Source organism: Lucilia sericata, unplaced genomic scaffold (assembly GCF_015586225.1).
Source record: "Lucilia sericata isolate MDLA Ls3-8-SP2 unplaced genomic scaffold, ASM1558622v1 Contig000056F_arrow, whole genome shotgun sequence".
NCBI lineage: Eukaryota > Metazoa > Arthropoda > Insecta > Diptera > Calliphoridae > Lucilia > Lucilia sericata.
This window is the reverse complement of record NW_023994092.1, coordinates 121,190-142,624: the sequence shown is the minus strand read 5'-3', so window position 1 is coordinate 142,624 and position 21,435 is coordinate 121,190. Positions and strand designations below refer to the sequence as shown.

At 31.5% G+C, this 21,435-nt stretch overlaps 1 protein-coding gene across 4 annotated transcripts in view; it reads left to right on the top strand.

The window, feature by feature from the left end:
* The window catches only part of LOC119616077, a 37,892-nt gene that overhangs the window by 2,074 nt on the left and 14,383 nt on the right, over positions 1–21,435 (top strand). For 2 of the 4 annotated variants that reach the window (XM_037972231.1, XM_037972230.1), the window contains exon 2: positions 3,205–3,489. The exons of 1 other annotated variant lie outside the window; for it this stretch is intronic. The gene's annotated coding sequence lies outside the window, so the exon portion shown is untranslated. Of the gene's footprint in view, positions 1–3,122; positions 3,490–21,435 lie in introns of all 4 variants that reach the window. One more of the 4 variants, XM_037972229.1, reaches the window with a different exon arrangement.

Genomic DNA, 21,435 nt, shown 5'->3' with positions numbered 1-21,435 from the left:
TTCTTTGATAGCAAACTGTGTACACTGACGGTATGCATTGACATCGAAGGCACCTTCAATAACGTGTACACGGAAACACATATCCAAACCTTGGACCAGCTCAACTACATGCTAAGAAACAGAAGGATAAGCTTTATTTTGTCGCCTTTACTCTGGTTAAGCACGATTAATACCCTTCTAAGGATCTAGACCTGTCTGCTATGCAGACGATGTCCTAATACTTCCAAGGTGATCGATCGGTTAACACGGTGAAGATTTAAATCTGCATTTTCATTGGGAAGACAAAGATTGCTAAGTATATTGAAACCGTATTTCCTGGTCAAGAAGATACCGGTAACCGACAAAGTTAAGTACTTAGGTGTATTCCTTGACCGACATTTAAAATGGAGACACCACATAGATAACAAGACATATAGGTGATAGGCGCTGTAGTAGGCACGAAGTGGGCCCTTAGTCATACTTATAAAAGTTTATAAAAGCGTGATTAGACCAATTCTAACTTATGCTTTAACAATCTGGAGGACTTGCTAGTTATTTAACCCATTGAAATGTATGTATGATATGAGGCGTCACTTACAGTGGAACGGCTCTTAACTTTAGGCGAACTAACCAAAGGAGCTTATAGGACACGTCATCAATGTATACTGGACACAGGCAATACAAAAACATCGGATGTGCTCGATTGCATTCCAAAATACAGAATATGGCTTTGAAACACTGATCCCAGATAGAATATCTTAGTCAGCCGGAACATTATAGCAAAAACTCCTAAAAATCCGTTGCTACATGAATGGCTCTAAACTAGGGGACAAAACGGGCTGGGGTTCTACAATGAAGACCCAGAAACAGAAATATACTACAGTCTAACTTATCACAACACTAACTTCCATGCAGAAGTCCAAACAATAACGAATGTGTAAATTGGATTAGAATAAATTTGACGCCAACAGGGGTTAACTTATTTACTGACTCCCAGAAGGCAATTAGGGCGATATCAGGTAATAAGATTAAATCTAAGAAAGCTTTAACCGAATACTCTTACAAATATACGATTTGCATTATATGAATACCAACCCATTTGGGAGGAGTCGGCAACGAAAGAGCGAAATTACATATTCTGAGTGGACATACAGGATTACGGGCACTACTATACAAAAATAGATGTGCGGATTCAGACGAATGTAGATCATGTAGAAATTTTGATGAACTTTCTTTGCTATTGTCAGGTAAATTGAGAGTGTTTGGGATTATTCCGGATGTAATATCCCTTACGAATACTGATTCTTAACAATATCCTCTAGAAAACCGACGATAATACAGTTATTGATCACTATATAAGGTTTATATGTTTACCAACCAACATTTTCCATGAAAAGGAGCGCAAAACAGATAACCTAACTAGATATGATTAGGTTGAAAGAACTCAATTTACTAGATAACATCACTCCTATAGTCTTTGGGTCTAACATGAGAATTAAAGAGAATTGTAATACCAATCGTTCTATAATTATAAGTAATCTTATGGTACTCTCCTTAATAACAAGCGTATTATAACTCTTACTTTACCGACTATACCCTGTTGGACTGCTACAGAACTTATCACTCGAAGAAATGACAGTTATGGCTTTCTTCCCTATCGTTCGGATATGTCAGATGTTTGTGTAACCGTCTATGGACAGTTCACTTTTACACAAGTAATTTATTCCATGAAATGATAAGATTCCTCAATGTCCTTTACAAATAGTGATCATTTGTCACTGACATCTAATGTCAAATAGACAGTACAGGCTTGTCTACTATATTATCGATAAGCTTGCAAAGGATCGATCCATATTGGAATATTCTTTGTCGCTTCTTCGCACCTTAAACATATACTTTAGTCTTGTCCAAAACATATGGCCCTGTGAGTTTACTTTTATGGTGGTAAAGGCAACACATCAAATACAGCTGGATGCTTTGATATCCCAATCACGAGTCACTGTAGGTTTGAAGTACATACATACAAGACGCATCGGTATTTTATATAATTTGACAAGAGTTACCACAATTAAGAAGATGATGAAACTAGTAGCTATTCGCATTCTATTCATTGTCATCATAATCCCATCTATAATTCTCCAAAAACATAAAAATCACCCTAATACACATACATTTATTTATAGTAAACAAGGAAGTAGAAGAATTATGTAGGTATGTATGAATGTGCGGATATAGAATTGTGTTGTATGTATTTAAGTGAGTATTTAATGGTGTATTAGTTAGTTAGCGAGTGAGTGAGTAAAAATGTTTGTGTGTTAGCATGTATGTATGTATGTATTTATAATGTGTTATGGCAGAGAATATGAATGAAAAGGCATAAATCGTTGCTTTCTTCATCTACTAACACCAACCAAGCAGTCCCACTCTCTCTCTTCTTCAAACTTATACTCGACCACCCACTACAACACAATATGTATGTACGTATGTGCTACCTCCAAAAAAAGCATTCTCAATCACCCGCTCATTTTGCTCTGCACGTTTGCTCGCCTGTCCGTTTCTTTATCTGAGTTCTTTTTTCAATTTTCATTTAGCTTTTCTTCGTTTTTTTTATACTTTTCGCTTACAATAAAAACATCCTCATCGACAACAAGAACAACATGAAAATGGAGAAGACAAGGTGTTGTAAAATATGTCAAAAAATAACAGTTCTGTTTCTGATTGTAGTATTTGTTGTCAGAGACATTTGACGACGTTGTAGACGTTTACGGCGATGAAGATGTGTGCTACAACAATAAACAATGCAAAAAAACTTTTATAGAGCGTCATATAGTACATTAGAAGCTCTATAAATACCCATACAGAACCATTTTTTATCTCCTTTATCATCTTATTTCTCTTCTCTTTCTCTTCTGTTTGGTATTTTGTCTTTTGTATTGTTGTTTGTTTTGAGGGCATTTTTCTATCTCTTCATGCTGTCTACTTGATGAGTATACATAACAATGAACAAATGTGTTTGTATGTAAATTGTACATGTACGTGTGTATGTATGTGTGTGTGTGTGACAGTGTGTTCTTTTTGCAAAGGTGCCATTAAATATTACACACGTGTGTTTTATATGCATTTTCAAATTCATTCTAAAACAGATTAAACTAAACACAACAAAAGCCCAATCAACTAAACAACAACAATAAAAACAACGACACTTAAAAAACATAATTTTCTTAGCAAAATCCTAACAATTTATTTTTGCTGCTATACTACAGAAAAAAAGAGACTTTAAAAAAAGAAAAGAAAATTAAAAGAAAAAATAATAAATAAAGCAGATATTCGTGAAAAACGTGCTCCAGTTTTCTAGAGAACAACAACAACAATAAAAAATCAAGGAAAAATAAACTCTTTTTCATTTCGTTAAAGGAAAAGAATCACAAAGGAATAACAAAAGAAAGAGCGACAAAAGGAAATATAAGAAAAAAGAACACGCCAAAGAAGTAGAAGCAGAATATTAAAAAGGTGGGTCAAGTGTAATTTTTTTGATAGATACAAAAACCACAATCAAATACACATGATGTTAAAATAAAAAAACTCATAAAAACACATGGTACCAAAAAAATGTACCATGAAAATATTTAATTCCCAACAAATGTCTAACCACACGAAGTTTGTTATATCTACATCTACAAAAATACATACACATGAAAAACCCATACAAAACTTTCAAAATATCCTTATTCAAATAAAAAAATCAGTTTCCTTTTTAATTATTTACAATATACAACGAACAAATAAAATACTTCTTACATATTTGTACTAAATATGTATTTATGTATGTATGTATGTATATAAAATGACAACCAACACATTATCGTTCGTTCTCATCGACACTTTTTTCATTTGCATTGAGGCTCATAAAACCATAAAAATTATTTACATTGCATTGGACTGTCAACGTTGCGGAAGTCATCTAGTGGTTAGGAAATTAAATTTTAGCTTTTAAAGGAAATATTAATATACATACATAAATGTACATATACTATATAATGTATACATACATATGTAGGTAAACACATACTTGCAATTATATTTATTAAAGATATAAAATAACTAACATTATTATTTACATACATTCTTAGAACATTTAAATCAAAAATTTCTCCTAAAACTATGCAATTCATTTCGACAACTTGTAATTTACATGGTTACCGGATATATGCAATTGTCTTTTTATTTCCTGTGCCTTGTATGGTTAAGATATTTTAACGTTTGTTAAAAATTTAAGAATTTTATACAATTGCTAGATTTTTGTACCCGGCGTTCTCCGGGGTATTAGGTGTTATTTGCCTCTAAATAATACACATACGACATACACGCTACGACGCTGATTGTGAATTGGGCAATTGTTGTGACTGATCACAGAAAAATACTTTACAAATACCTATTTTATAATTATTTTAAATAACGTAAAACAATAAACTAAAATTTATTTTTTTTGCACTATGAGCTCTTTCAAGAAAGCGGGCTCAAACTTCATTTGGAAAGGTTTTGGAACTCTTTCATTAACCAATAGTTTTTGCTGGGGAAGCTTTAGAGAAAAAACACACCATCTTAAAAATATCGCATGCCGACATACTTTTAACCCACCACATTAGGTTTTCGAGAATATTAAAAAAATCTTTTTGGCCATATTTTAAAAGTAATGAAAGTCTAATATGTTGACTTTAGGTTAGGGTTCAGTATATTTATCCCTTTGTGTTACCTGAAACGAGAAAAATGATCAGCGTATTAACACACTCTGGGTTTCCTATCCGATCCAGTCAACCTCTGATAGATCCATTAAGTCATGCAATAAGTTGCTACCTCTCCCGCTAGGGCTGGGCAATGGCAAAGGAAGTCCTGGCAGATCCTGCAGAAGTCATTACTGGGTAAGTTTACCCCAAAGGGCAGTAAAATTCCGTAGATTTGCTCTCGGAACGTGAAGCAAGGCTTGTGATCGTTGTAGATTATTTGATGGCCACATGATCCTCGCCTGTCGACAGTTGGCCTTAGTCGACCATCTGTGTTGCGCAAGCTCATATAGTTTTCCTCGCATAAAGCGTTTGCAGGTTGAGAGCGGTATACCGACAAATTGGTCAGCTACTCTCCTGCTAGTGAGAAGCCCACCTTGGCAAGAGAGTCCGCGATGACTTGGAATTCAATACAGTCCTATTGTGGAATGTTTCAACATATCGTTTAATTATGATTGATTTAGTATAAACACCACTCAGAGCCATTCGGATTGCCTGGCTGTAGATATATATTCGTATATTAACACCATGTATTTGGTAAAACCTGAGCCATAAATATTACCATAAGACAAGTGCACCATATAATATAGGCTTAACTACAATGCCAAAGAGCCATTTCGAATTCCTGGAGTTTATGCCCCAAGATATACCTATTGCTCTTCTTTACCAGAATAAGGCCCCAGGCGCTTTTGACACTCTAGTTTGAGTGATGAGATGGGTTTTGAATCCATGATAACTCCCAGATATCCCACTATCGGATAACTTCAACTCTATCCCATTTTATTATATTTTATTATATTTTAAAGTAAAATTTTTATAGCGTGAAATTGATTCATAAGCAAAAATTAAGATAGTTTAAAATTTTTAACAAGCCCGACGTACTACATTTTTGGACTTCTAACATAGGTTGATTAGGTCTAAAAACATTTTTTCCCTAGAAATGGAAACTTTAAAAATTACAAATTTGTTTCCCTTTCTTTTCTAAATTCTCCAAAGTGTATCATTTCATATCACTCATACGCATAAGTAATTCTCCTAAATGTTATTGTTTACATTCCAAATCACTCATTCGGCATGAAGTTCCCAAAAATTCACTTTTTGTTTAATATTTTAAATCATTTTATTTATTTTTCTGTAAATGTTTTAATGCAGTGTTTTAAGAATTTTTAAATTAATTGAATTGTAAGTAATTGTTAAGTATTTGTAATGAAAATTTTTGCGGAGCTTCATATAATATGAATCAAACTCTAGAAATAGGTGTTATATTTCCGAAACTGTTTAATTCTATATTTAAGTTTATTAGACATAAAAATGTAAATATTTAAGAAGATGTTTTGAAATTATTAAACCTTTTTAAAAGCTCATATTTTTTTGGTTTATTCTTGTTTAAATATATAAATAGAAACACATACAAAATATTAATATATCGACTCTACTACTACATAGTAAAACATAGATGATTATTTTTTTACTACATATGTACATACATACAAATGTATGTATGTTTGTAATACTTATTTATTTACTACCATTTCTTTTTATGATGAAAAACGTGATTTCTTTTGAAATATAATGTTTTGTATACGTTTGTGTGGGGGTAAGTGTAAACAGTTGTGTATAATCATACACTTCTATATACATACACACGTTTTTATACATACATATATTAGTACAAAATCCTACAATTTTACATAGTATGTATTTATAAACTTGTGTACATTTTTTAAGAAGAATTAAAAAATGAAACAGGAAATGACAAACAAACCATTTTTGTGTAAAAATAACACAAACTCTAAGGCTGTGTTTGTATTTAAACAAATGATGCCAGATTATAAAATATGTATTCTTTATAATTGTTTGCTCTTAAATAATCTCGTTTGTAAAAAATTGGGTGAGTGAAAATAAAAAAGAACAAATTTTAAAACAGGTTACTGACTTATATAATGATTTTCTGTGAGAATGAAACGTTTTTCGGCACAAAAAGTCTTTTAATATTTTTTAGATAACATGTCGTACACATTACGTATAAAAGTTAAATTTGTGTTTTTTATGTGACAAATAAATGTTTTCAAAATTTTGCACTTATTTCAACTGCATACAACAAAATGCTTTTTATTTCTTAAATTTAAGGAAAATTTTACATTATTTAACATTTTAGTATTTATTAAACTGTGGAAATTGTATTTTTAAACTTTTTCCAAATAGTTCACTACTAAACTACTATTAACACGAAATCTTTAAATACCCTCAACCATAAACTGATTGTATAAAATATCAAATTAAAAATTTTAAATTTATTCATTTTCTTAAACATATACTACATTTTAAAAATGCCTTAGAGTATGTTATAAAATGTAACTCTGTTACACAACATACTCTAGTGTTATATTTAACATAAATTTTATATGACTGAAAAATACAATATGCTCTAAAAATATACAAAATATGCACTTAAAATTTCTCATTTTATAAATTACCCACACATTAGAATTCCCAACTGTGGGTCACCAACTATGGTTTTCGATAGATCATTAGAGGTTATTATACCGAATAGGGACTTATGAACTGATCAAACTTGGTGTCAAAAAAAAGCTGAACAAGTTTGGATCACAAACAAATAAACGGCGAAACGGGAGCCCCTTGGATACTATCATTCAATCTTTCAAGCAGAATATATGCCATCTTTATTTGAGCTAGGGAGCGCGTTAGGAGAAGAACCAAGGGTTAATAATTTTTATAATGTTGGATATCCAAGAATCACTGAAGGCCTTATTGTCATACGAGGTAAGGTCGGGTGTTGTAATGGACTGCTTAACTTCACTCAATGAGTTAGATAAACACAACAAACTAACTTTGTGCTGGGTACCTGGCCATGAGGGTCATTCTGTCAATGAAAGGGCAGACTGCCTAGGAAATAGATGCGCTCGTCGCCAACTAATCGGCCTTGAGCCCTTCTTTGGCATTCCCCGAGGATACGCCACATAGGTCGCTGTGCTTTGTGCCCCTTCAATCTAATCGAATGTATATTTTTAAATTTTGGTTCTTAATTCTATGTAGAAGAAATGATTAATATATGTATATATTGACTAAATTTTACAAATTTATATTGTTTGTTTTCTACACATACAGCTGAATTTCATATGATATTTCAACTGTTTGATTTCATATGAATATCTACGTATATCTCACTTTATATCACTTTTATATATATTCAGGCAATTAGGACCTTATAAATTTTATTTATGATTCTAGTCATAATATTACAGAAAATTGAAAAAGTACCAGCTAGAACAATAAATACCAGAAAGTCACTTTTTATTTATTTTATTTTATTATATTTAATTTCTTGGTTCTAGGTTCAAGTAAACTTAAAAAGTAAACTTAATCCATTCTACAGATTTAAATTACTCAGGACCCTGAATGTTTCATGTTACATTTCTTCATGGTTCAATTCAATTTCATGGTCCAATATTACAAAACACTGATACTTTTTACCAGATAAATAACCAAAAAGTACTAAAAATCACTCTTAAGAGATTCTCATGCACTCGTGAAAAAGTACCTTTTGGAGAATGCAAAAGTGCCAAAAAATTAATTCCTACAGATCTCCATTCACTCAGGGCTCCAAATGTTTAAATTTGTTTCTAGTTTCCATATTATAGAAAACTCAAAAAGTACCAGTCGAAGAACGAAAAAGTACCAAAAAGTCCCCCATGTTTCTAGATTCTATAGTATAGAAAACTCAAAAAGTACCTTATGAAGAACGAAAAAGTACCTAAAAATAGTAATTGGTAGCAGAGTTTCAAATTACACCATATTTAGTATTACTAAATCTACCAATTTTATCGAATTGTCTTTAATTTCAAGACTATATATATAGGATTTCCAAATTCATAAAATTAGTTTCCTCTATTTTTTATGAAACAATATCAAAATGATCTAAACATTGAAAAATTAAAGAATCATGTAAAATTTTTATAAGCTTCCCCACTGTGTTTCATTTTATATTACTCATACGCATTATTAATACTCTTAAAATTATGCTATTGTTTTATGATTTCAATGTTTATAAGTTATATATTTTTTAACAGTTCATATCACTCATTCGCCAAGAGGGTCATAAAAGAAGCACTATTTGATGTGAAATGATTTTTAATGAATTAAATCATGTTATTATTAAGTTTTTGTGACTTTTTAAAGCATTTTCGCATTTAAATATTGAAATTCTTATTAGTTATATATGATAGAATGAACTTTGAATCTATATACAGAGAGTTTTCAATGCAGAAGCACGGATATAGAAAAATGTTATTTTAATTATTTCCTAAAAATAATTGGCTAATTATTATAAATTATTATAAAATATGCACAAAATCTGGTAACATAAATGTAAAAAGCTGCAAAATTGTCAAACTAATTTAAACATATTTAATGTGCGTCTATCTCTCACTCTCCATTTTTTCTCTCTATCTTTATGCTCTGCTCCGTTATTTACAAACAAAAACTGTGGTGAAAAGCTTTAAACAAAAAACATGGTTTCTTACTCTTTTACGTATGTGACTCTTTTATAAATTATGAGATATTGTTTGGTTTTTTTCTCGTCTTCGTATTGCCAATTTTTTCTCTACTCTTTATAATATTTTACTTGCTCCCGGAAACGGAAAATACTTACACACATTTAATTCGTAGACATTTCATAGTTTTTCGTTTTTTGTTTATTTTTAGTTTTTTCTCATTCGATTCTTGCTAAAGGACACATGGCTGTCTATAGATTACAAATACATGCACACACTCACTTACTCACACAAAAGTGTTGTTTTTTATAATTTGAATGTGTTTGTTTTTTTTTTTCGTAGTACAAATGTTTAATTATTTTTACTCTTTTGTATGGATAAGAGTGTGTATATGTATTTGTATAATACATATTAACTGTTAATAATTATTTGTAGACAAAATGTCTTTGAGAGCTAATAATCCCCCACCAACATTTATTTATTTATTTATTGACATAAGAGACTGAATTGAATATATGAATGAATAAATGTTTTTAAGTACATAAACATTATAAGTTTGTATGTCTGTATATCTGTTGACATGAGTAGTTAGTTACTTTTTGTAGAATTTCATATAAATTGAACGGATTATTGTGTTTTAATAACTTGAAGGATTTCTAATAACTTGTACTTATTGGGTTTCCTTTTTTTGGACTATAGCTGGAAATGTATTAATTATTTGAAAGGATTCCTTAAGGCATAAGCGTTTAATTAATAATTGGATTAAGCATGTATTTAAAGAATAAGATTGCTTAATCCTAATCGAGCTCTACCGTCTCTGATATTAGTAAACAAGTTTTTTGAGTTTACAATAAAATTGTATTTATTGTTCAATATTTTTCTTTTAAATACAGTGCATATACTTTCTGAGAACTTACGCTTTTCTTCATTATAGAATCATGCTGAAACTTATAAAATGTATGTGGAAATATGTGTGCATATGTATGTATAAGTTAAAAAATCTATTTTGGATGAGCCAAAATTCAATATGAAACATTATATAAAGAATCACTGCACTTTAACCCCGCATTATTAAAAAAATCTAATACATGTGCCAGTACATACACACATATGTATGTATGTATAATGTAATTTTAAGGGATTTTCCTAATTTAAAAAAATAAAATAAAAAACTCACAAATTCAATATTAAAATTACAAAGAGTGTGTTTGCATGTGTTTATTATTATTAAGGAGAACAAGGTCATTGGGGAAAATATACACACAAACATACAAATACATATACTAAAACATTTTGATATTCATACATACTTAGATGTAGAAATATACATACATATGTATGTATGTACGTAGTCAATACAATATACAGTTGTCTGCGGACATTTTCCATGGTTGTTGCCCTATTGCACGCGATGAAAACATATAAATACACGCACACATACATACATATACAAAATGTATAAAATAATTTTTACAAATGTTTAATTTTTCATTCTAAACAAAACGTGCAGTTTTATATTAAAAATTATTTGGTCACTTGTCAGGTCATGTTCATGCATACACATATCTAAGTATCTGTCCGTCACGACAAAAATAATATATACATATATTACTATTTGGTAGTATATTTACATCTTGATTTTAAAATAAATAAATGTGACGATTCTTATACTTATATAGCCACAACAAGACATGTAGCCTATTAAAAATACGGGCCGGATTGTATAAAAAGAAAAACAGTTCATTTTAACATTATATATACATATATTGTATTACTGTTCATCTGAACAACGAATGATTAAATTTTAATTAATTTGTAATTACTAATAATTAATTACAAATACTTGTAATTACAATTACAACTTCAACTCCAACTACAAGTAATTGTCTTGTAACAAACTTATTATTTTGGTTCCTATAAAATATGTTCATGTCGAATCTTACCGCTATAGATGTTTTTTATTCAGTTATGAGCTTTAAATTAATTTTCTGAAGGGGGCCTTATATGGCGGGTAGGGTTAACTATGGGCCGGTCCTTATAAAATTTAACAAAGGGATTTAGGTTCCTATAAAACATGTTCATGGCGAATTTCTTTTAGACAGTTATATGCGTTAAAGTCATTTTCTGAAGGGGACCATATATGGCGGGTAGGGTCAATTATGGGCCGATCCTTATAAAATTTTACAAAGAGATTTAGGTTCCTATAAAACATGTTTGTGCCGAATTTCAACGCTATAGATGCTTCCTTTAGCCAGTTATGAGCGCTAAAGTCATTTTCTGAAGGGAACCTTATATAGCGAGTAGGGCCAATTATGTGCCGATCCTTATTATCAGTTATCATTTTCTGAAGGGGACCTTATATGGGGGCTAGGCGAAATCGTGAACCAATATTGCCCATTTTCAATACCAAACAACCTGCATTAACTAAAAATATCTGTGCAAAATTTCAGCTTTCCCGTTTTGACTCTATCGTGTTTTCAACAGACAGATGGACGGACATGGCTATATCGTCTTAGTATCTAATAAGGACCCAGAATATATACACTTTTATAGGTCTTAGATGAATATTTCGATGTGTTACAAACGGAATGACAAAACAATATACATATCTTTTTTGATGGTGGTTATAGAATAAAAAAGTACCAAAAATTTTTATTCAGTCAGGATCCTGCATGTTGAAATATACATACATATGTTTCTAAGATTATTGTATCATTTGAAGAACGAAAAAGTACCAAAAAGTTCTGTATTAAATAATCTTATTAAGTGTATGTTCAATAATCTTGTGGTTTGGCTTCATCTTTTATTTTGGCTTCATATTATAGAACAAAAAGTAACAAGGAAAAAGTACCAAAGAGTCAAACTATATTGCCGAATTTGGTCCTATTACGACATTAGTACCCGAATTCCAAAATAACACTTAAGTAGTTTATTTTGTGTGAGTAAATTAACATTTTTTTCAAATTTTATAAAAATTGGCTCAATGAGTTTGAACGTTTATCTCCTTTTTAGTACTTTTTCCTCCCCTAGTGAAATAGCAAATACATATTTTGTTTCAAAAACATTGCAGTGTTAGTCCAAAATAAAGTAGGTATACGTTAATAAATCGAAAAAGTTTTCTTAATGTGCTAAAAAAGTACCAAAAATATACCTTTCTCCCGTTTACAGCCAAAAAGGACTAAATTTTACAAAAAAATACGAAACAGGTGTCTGGTAATTTTGAGGCATATGTTCAATATACATATGTATTTTGAAAAATCTTAATATGTTTATTAATTAGTTCAAAAGTTATAAAGGGCCAAAAAGATACCAAAGTCACCTTTTTTACACATTTTGATCCGCAACCTTGGTAAGGCTCTTCGCAAACTATTTAACCGGGCACGGCGTAAAAAGACCGCTGTATACTGGGATGAGTATCGTAGTAAACGTGGTGAATATAAGAAATTGTTCGTAAAGCCAAACGAGACTCCTGGAAACTTTTCTGTGAACATGTAGACAGCGTAACATGTAGACGTATCGAAGATAAAAAAATTCCTATCCAAAACTCATGTCCAACCGAAATCTATGGTCGAAGACACGGGCAGGAGGCTGGAGGATATGGAGGAGACAATGAAACTTCTAATGGACTCTCATTTCCCACCCGGTATATCGAATAACATAGATGAACCGATATTGGAGGAAGGGGAGGCTAACACGGAAATTGTAATTACATCTGTTATGGTTAAAGGGGCAATCAAAAGTTTCGCTCCCTATAAAGCTGCAGGGCCGAATGGCATTTTCCCGGCACTCTTACAGTACATCGTACATCTGTCTCAGATATTCACTGCATGCTTGAAATTCACATATACCCCCATTAAATGGCAGGATGTAAGGGTAATATTTATACCTAAACCAGGGAAACCTAGCTATGCGACACCTAAATCTTATCGACCGATAAGTCTTACGACCTTCCTACTTAAAACCTTGGAACGGATAGTCGATAATATGGTTAAAAGCAGTATACCCGACAAAGACCTAAGCATGCTTATGTAAAGGGACGATCGGTGGAAACCGCTTTAAACGAAGTTGTCCACTACATAGGTGCATCCTTTGATAGCAAACTATATGCACTGGCGGTATGCATTGACATCGAAGGCGCCTTCAATAACGTACACACTGATACTCTTATCCAATCCCTAGACCAGTTTTATGTTGATCGGGTGCTCCGTAACTGGAAACGCTGATCCCAGATAGAATGTCTTGGTCAAGCGGAACGTTAGAGCAAATACCAGTAGGAATCCGTTGTTACACGGATGGCTCTAAATGGGGGGACAAAGTGGGCCTGGGGCTCTATATTGAAGACCCAGAAACAGAAATATACCACCGTCTACCAAATCATAACACAAGCTTCCAGGCAGAAGTACAAGCAATAACGGAATGCGTAAATTGGATTAGAATAAATATGGAGCCCACAGCGCTTAATATATTTACCGACAGCCAGAGGCAATTAGGGCGATATCAGGCGATATAACTAAATCTTGGACCATATTGGATTGTAAGAAAGCTTTAACTGAATACTCTCCCAGAGGTAAGGTTCACGTCGTATGGGAACCATCCCACTTGGGAGTAGTCGGTAACGAAAGGACGAATGTAATAGCTTTAAAGGGAAGGGAGCTCGAGGCAGTTAACCTGACAAACGCAAAACCATTCGACGCAACAAGAACTGAACTAAAAAATATGGGTGAGAGAATCCCATAAGTCCTCTTGGAATAATGAAACAGTAGGTAGAACCACGAAGATCCTATGGGGTGACCCTAATGAGAGCAAGACGAAAAATCTTCACAAACAGGCCCGATAGTGGCCTAGGTGTATTTCTTCGGATTTTATGTAGTATACATCCTCCTATCAACCTTACCTAACCTAAAAGTACACATTTCGAGAAGTGCCTCTTTTTAAGTGTGGATACATTTGTATGTAAAAGTTTTCTTGTACCACTAATATTGCGAAAGATATATAGATTACCCCTTAAGCCTGATTATATCTTTACCAGACTATGGACTTACCCATTAACCAGTATATTTATGAGTCTATAAACTTGGTTAAGGTGAAGAGTACTTAACTAATATACTCACTAGTCTATTAATTTACCTATTAACTTATTATATCTTAATCAGTCTATTAATTTCCTTAACGACCAGTATATTGACTTGCCTATTGTCAAGTCTATGACCTATTGACAAGTCAATATACTTTATGGAGCAGTCTGTTAATAGTCTATGGACTAGTTAATGTACTATGTGCTAGCCAATGGATTAGTCTATGTACTTGTTTATAGTTAGGCTATTGGTTACTCTATTAATTAGTCTACGGACTAATCTGTTGACTGTTTTTAAAACCAGTTTCTGGGAAGCTTATTAAATAGCTTATGGACGGATTATTTGCTCCAAAATGTATATCTGTTCGATATCAAACATTGCAGAATGAAAGTGACTTTTACAAACAAACAGACAGACAGACGGACATAGGAAGATCGTCGAATTTTAACCTTAGTCACTTATGGAATCGGTTAGCGATGTTTTCCGGAAATATAAATTAGCATAACATATTACCAATTTGATTATGTCCGATGTAGTATGTTGACCTCATGTTAACATTTAAACATAAGTACATACATGTCTGTACATATACATAAGTATTAATTTTAAGAGATTAATAGATTTAACACGAATCATATAATAATAAGTGCTATTGAATTGTTTCTTAAGATGAAAATAATTTTCTACTCGAATGTGTAAATTGTTTCCTACTTATAAAGTTTGTTTCTTTAGATTCTGCACGTACAATGGCAAAGGATATTTTTATACATCAATTTTCCTCATTGTAATAATTTGCTCCCTCGTGAATGTGTGTATTGTTTTAAAGTTTTTTTTTTTTTTTGTTCAAATGTTTAAGGAAAACACTTTCAAGAATCTTCACAAGTACATACTTTAAAATGGATGCATTGCATTTATTTCAAGTGTAAATTGTATGTATAAAACACATTAAAAAGGGTAAATTTTAAGAGATTTATTTACAGCTTAAGAAGTATTTGTCTAATATTTCCATTTCTCCTTTTATAGTCATGCATATGTATAGATTTAGATTTTTGTAATTTTTCGCGTAAATTCTAATTGTTATGACTACTACATACTGCCTGCATTACTTAGAAGTAGTCTAGTAATGACTTACAAATAACTTACTTTTGACATTTTGTTTTTTAATGTCGTTTTCAATAAAAACAGAAAAAATTTACTTTTAGATGTTGAGTTTTCCCTAATTAATTTGTCACTTAAAAAACATTAGGTAGGCATGTTATATATCAATGGAAAGGTAAACTGTATATAGTTTTTGAAAATTAAAAAATTCGCGGAATACTTTTTTAAAAAAAAAATTAAAAAATGTTTTTTATACAGTTTTTGCAAAGATACAAATTTTTCAAATTGCAATAAAAATTTTATTTATGATTTTTTTTGATGAAATTTTACAGTTAGGTAGATTTTTTTACTCAAAATCCAAAATTAAATAAAAATTTCGAATTTTCTTACTAGAAATCCCAAAAATGGGATTTTTTGGTTTTTTGCTTATTATATCCATACCAGGGCGGGGTTATAGAAACCCGTTACAAAATGATTTAGAACATATTGGGTCATATAAAACAAGTCACTATAATTTGATATCGACTATGCGATTTGAGAATTTTTGCTCAAAATTGAATTTTCCATAAAAAATAGGGTTTTTTTGGATCCTGGTCCCCTCTGTATCAAAAATTTGTAGGTTTTGTTTCATTTATCGTATTTTATGTAAAGTCAGCTTTCCAAAAAGTATAAATTCTATATACATCTTCTTAGAAACTTTTTAGATAACTTAAAAAGAAAAATATACTTTTTTCCCAAAAAAATGACAAAAAATCACCTTTTTTAATTTTTTAAATTAAAATGCCTATAACTTTGGACTCAGTAATGATTTTTACATAATTCTTTCACTGCTTGATATATAAACTTGTTGTTAAGCGAATAAAAAAAATGGGGAAAATCGGGAATATTTGGACCCGCTATTATCAAAAAACTAAATTAAGGACGGTAAAAATTTTACAATTTTAATTTTCTCCTAAACTATGAGAGATAATTTACTGCTACTGATGAGGAGATTCTATATACGAAATTTTTTTTAAATCGGAACTCAAATGAAGAAATAGGATCGTTTTAAAAATTTAACATAGCCGAGGTGTCCTAATTTGAGAACCCCCCGCCGGGCCCCTGGTTGGCCTATAAGTTCCAAATTCAAAACCTAAACTCGACAACACCTCCTCTTTGTGCATACCAAATTTCACCGTTTAGAAGTTACCGAATTATTTCCCTCTTTTTTTTCCTATACCACTGTGCAGAGGTGGAACAGGTGGGCTAGAACAAAGTCAAGCTATCGACAAATACTCGATTATTCGGTTATCAGTTATACATAAAAATCACTTAAACACCATTACAATAAATGCACTCATATTCATGTACGAGTTTAACAAGTTATCAATCTTCAACACTTTAACAAATTTTAAAGATGAAAAATTCAATATTCTTGAAAAAAATACTATAACGTTTAAGCCAAACAAACAATTTTTTTAAGTACCCTCTGTAGAACTTCGAAATCTTTTGTTCCAGTATTTTATACATACAATTGTTTTATTTTTATTTATTCATCCACGATGGATGTATCCGTCATAAAAAAACCAGCAGTTTGCAATATCGCCTAAAAACAAAAAGAGTAAAAAGTTATTAAATTGTGTGCATTGCTGCACTGAGAAAAGGATTGCGAAACTTAGCAATTGTGCAATTGTAACCTGCATATTTTATTTGTTCTAGTGTTGCTTTGATTGTTTAGATTCATATGTATATGATACATTTATAACAAACATTTATATACATACTTATGTACATATGTATGTACATTGTATGTATAGGTACTACATACATATTATGTATGATAGCTGCAAATGCTAGTGTCCCAAATTTTGTTCCACGTGTAAATTGTTTTCCACCACAAAACTAGAGCAAGGACATTCAACTTTCAAAGCAAAATTGTAATACATAACTAACTAAGTACATACATACAAATGTACCAGAGCATATGTAGTATATGCTCTTATGTTTGTATATTAGGGTGTATTTTTTATATTATTTTGACTATTTTTAATTTTTAATAATATAAGAATTTTGAAATGAAAGCCTATATATAACTTTAATAAGCTTTAAAGAAGAAGACTCTATATAGAAACTAGCATTAATTAAGGACCGAACTCTAAAGATATAAAAAAGTCAAGAGGTCTATAGTATAAATTAAAATTAACTTTAAAATATAGTTAAAATGCGATATGAATGTAAATTTAAGTATGTATTTCAAAGTTGTCTCATTATAATTGCTATAATGACCACCTTCTAAATCAGAATTTAGTGAGAAATTTACCCTAATATTTATGTGTATGTGTATACTCCAACAAAATTTACCTCAAAATAATTAAATAGTAATAATTATTTAACAGTTTGCAGGTAACAGTTTTATTATTGTTTTTATAAAATTTTTGCTGGGAAGTGTTTAATGTACATATGTAGTTCTACAATATATCCCATGTCGCTTGGGTTTAGCAATGTATTAAAATAATTCAACAATATACAGTGAAACATTTTTGACATCTATTTTTTTAACGCACCATGATTTTATGCAATTTAAATTGAAACTACATATAAGTGTCCTTAAGAAAATCGCTGTAGGAGCGGATTAAATATGGGGAAAATAAACGTGGACTTTTTCAAGAAGCACACTAACATCATAACTTCAATATACCAAAAAATATAATAAAATACTTTTCAATTTTACACCAAAAAAAGAATAGAGAAATCCGTACTTGAATAATCACAAGCGACATCAAAAGTACGTACTGTGGCTCCAAATTCGTTTTCACGAGAGGCGCAAGTACTTCAACAAATGTTTAAAAATGCTATTAAAAAAATCCATAAAGTCCTGTTTTATAGATTTTCATTAAATCAGGACGTGTGTGTTTAATTCTATGTTTCTAGGTTTAATATTAGAAAAAATATCCAAAAGTACCAGATGAAGAAGTAAAAAGTACCAAAAAGTTTAGTCTTTCATTCCATCAGGATCCTATATGTACACAGAAGAAATTAATTTTAAAAAATTTTCAATTAAACGATTAATCAAAAATTTTAAAAGGGTTCAATTCATTTTATATTTGATTCATAAAAATGTATAATCAAATACGTATTTCACAACAACAAAAATAGAAAAAAATAAACATTTTGTGTACGAAATCAATTATAAGTAGTAATTGAATATACAATTTTTGTTATAGGTTGAACTTCAAAAAATAAAATAATTGAAAACGAGGTTTTGGTAATTGAAAACGTTTTTCAGTTTTTTCTGTGTATGATTTTATGTTTCTATGTTCAATAATTCAGAAATGAAAAAAGTACTAATACCAATGTTAGAAAAGTACCATAAAGTCCCTTCAAGTACCAGTTAAAGAACAAAAAGTACAAAAAATTTACTCTCATAGATTTTCAAAAGTTCAATATTGTAGAAAAACCAAAATGTACTAGTTGAAAAACAAAAAAAAGTACTAAAAATCCCAGAGATTTTCATTCACTTAGGAATTTTAATTTTTAATTCTATGCTCAATATTATAAAAAATTCAAAAAGTACCTTTTGAAATGGCAACCTTATATAGGTTTTCATTTACTCTAGGTTCAATATTATCACTTTACTTTATATGGCTATTACAACTGTGGGTCGGTTTCAGCCTGAAGCAAAATAGAACGCCAGTTATTCCGGTTCTCTGGGTCCTGGCGCCAGTTGGTTACACCAAGTGTTTTCAGAGCCTTCTACACCTGGTTTTTGGGTCGCCCTTTTTCAGTTTCATGCCATCTATTGGTTCCTCCCCATATAATTTACGGACTGGGACATGTTTCTCCATTCGACATACGTGCCCAAGCCAACGCAACCTCTGAACTTTAATGAGTTTTACCACACTTATGTCCGCATACCTTCTTAATTCGGAAGATATCATCGACACGTATTGGGCCATAGATCTTATGGAGAATTTTTCTTTCGAACACTGTTAGCGCGCACTCTTCATTGTCCACGTTTCAGCGCCGTACATAAGGACAGGTATGATAAGCGTTCTGTAGAGTGTTACCTTTGTCCGTCGGGAGAGGACTTTTCTCCCTAGTTGCTTACTCCAAAGTCCAAAGTAGCATCATCAAAGTAGCACAGAATTATTCTCCATTTCATCTCTAAACTGACATCATTATTGCTGCTAATTGTGGTTCCCAAGTATATGAAGTCTTTTACAACATCAAATTTATAGTCTCCCATGTGTAGACGTTGTGTTTTAGCACTCGCAACTAGGTATTTTGTTTTGTCCACGTTGACTTTTAGGGCCATGATCCTCAAATGCCTCTCCAGTTTATTAAATGCACCATGTTGCCCGCATGTTGCGACCAGTGATGTCAATGCCTATCAGATCGTTAGTATATGGCTCAAGTCGTTCACAAATTACATCTGAAAGTATTTTATAGGCAATAGAAAGGACACTTATCCCTCGAGTGCTAATAGTAGGGTCACCTTTTTTGTAGATATGGCACAAAACACAGGGGTTCCATTCATCAGTCATGTAGTCCCAGACCATATTTGGCATAGGAGTTGGTGAATACATCGTAACAACTTTTCGCCATTAGTTTTGTATAGCTCTGCCAATTGTATTTCCATGTGGTCAGGTGGCGGTATGTCGATGCCGTCTTCATTATCTGGCTATTAAAATTTCCATTTGCGAAATGATCTCCTTTATCGCCTGCTAAAAGCTTCGAAAAGTGATCCTTCCATAACCTAAGTGTACCCAGTATGTCCGTTACTATATTACCACTATCATCCCGACAGGAAGAGGCCCCACGCTTAAATCCCTCAATCTGGTACTTTATATTCTTAAAAAATTTCCTGGTCTCATTCCTGTCGTAGTATTTCTCCATTTCCTCACATTCTGGTCTTTCCAGTTCCAGTTTCTTATGTCTGAACAGTCTGCGCTCATAGTTCCTCTTCTCCTTATACCTTGTATTGCAGTGTTCAGCTCATCCTGTGTAACATATTGCTGCAGGGTTGCTTGGTATGCAGCATTCTTCTCCGCAGTGGCGTCACGACACGCTTGGTCATAGCAATGATTTCTCCTAGAACGACCATATCCAAGCACCTCTTCAGCAGTGGTTCGGATTGTATTGGATAAATAAGACCATTGCCCGTCTACTGTAGGGCATCGAGAATTCTCCTGGAACAGTTAGGTGAGTCGATAAGAATAGTCCTGGATTGTTTGTTATGATTGCAGCTTTGTGATGTTACCAGGTAGTGGTCCGAATCAATGTTCGCAGTTCGAAACTTCCGTACGTCCATCCAGATGAATCGATGTCTCCTAACTTAAATCTTATACTCTTAAATTTGACTTTATCGGAGAATAAACTATTTAAAAACTTTTTCTTATTGTTCCTTTTCAATAGAATATGAGCAAAATTATTTGGTTCCCCAAATACAGAAACAGTTTTAGTATGAAAATACAATTATCCCCCTTATGTAAATTTTTGTTAATTTATATGCAAAGTTATGTACTTATACGTATGTATGTATGTAGCATGCATTTTAATTACTTAAAAGAAAATTTATTTGTTTTTCTGTTTTCACACTTAACTGTAGTTTTAAATAAGCTCATGTTTTTAAAAAGATATATTATGCTCTTACATATTTACATACATAAATATGTAAACCAAAACAAATTTCTAAACATTCAAACACATTAGACTGATCCAAATTCTAAACTGTCAGAACTGCTATACTAAAATAAGCTTCAATAAAACATAATATTTCGATATTGTTAAAAAAATATATATATTAAAATTAATGAAACCTTCCGATATATAAATTTTTCCTATCAATGTACTGAGAGAAATAAAGAAGGACCGATCCACATAACATTTAATGATCTTAAATTTCATTGTAAATATTATTTTAAGGATTGATAAATAATCGAATATTGTAGTCCTAAGTATAATAGGTACCATGCTATGTTTGTGAAATTTTCTATACCCTTATGCGGA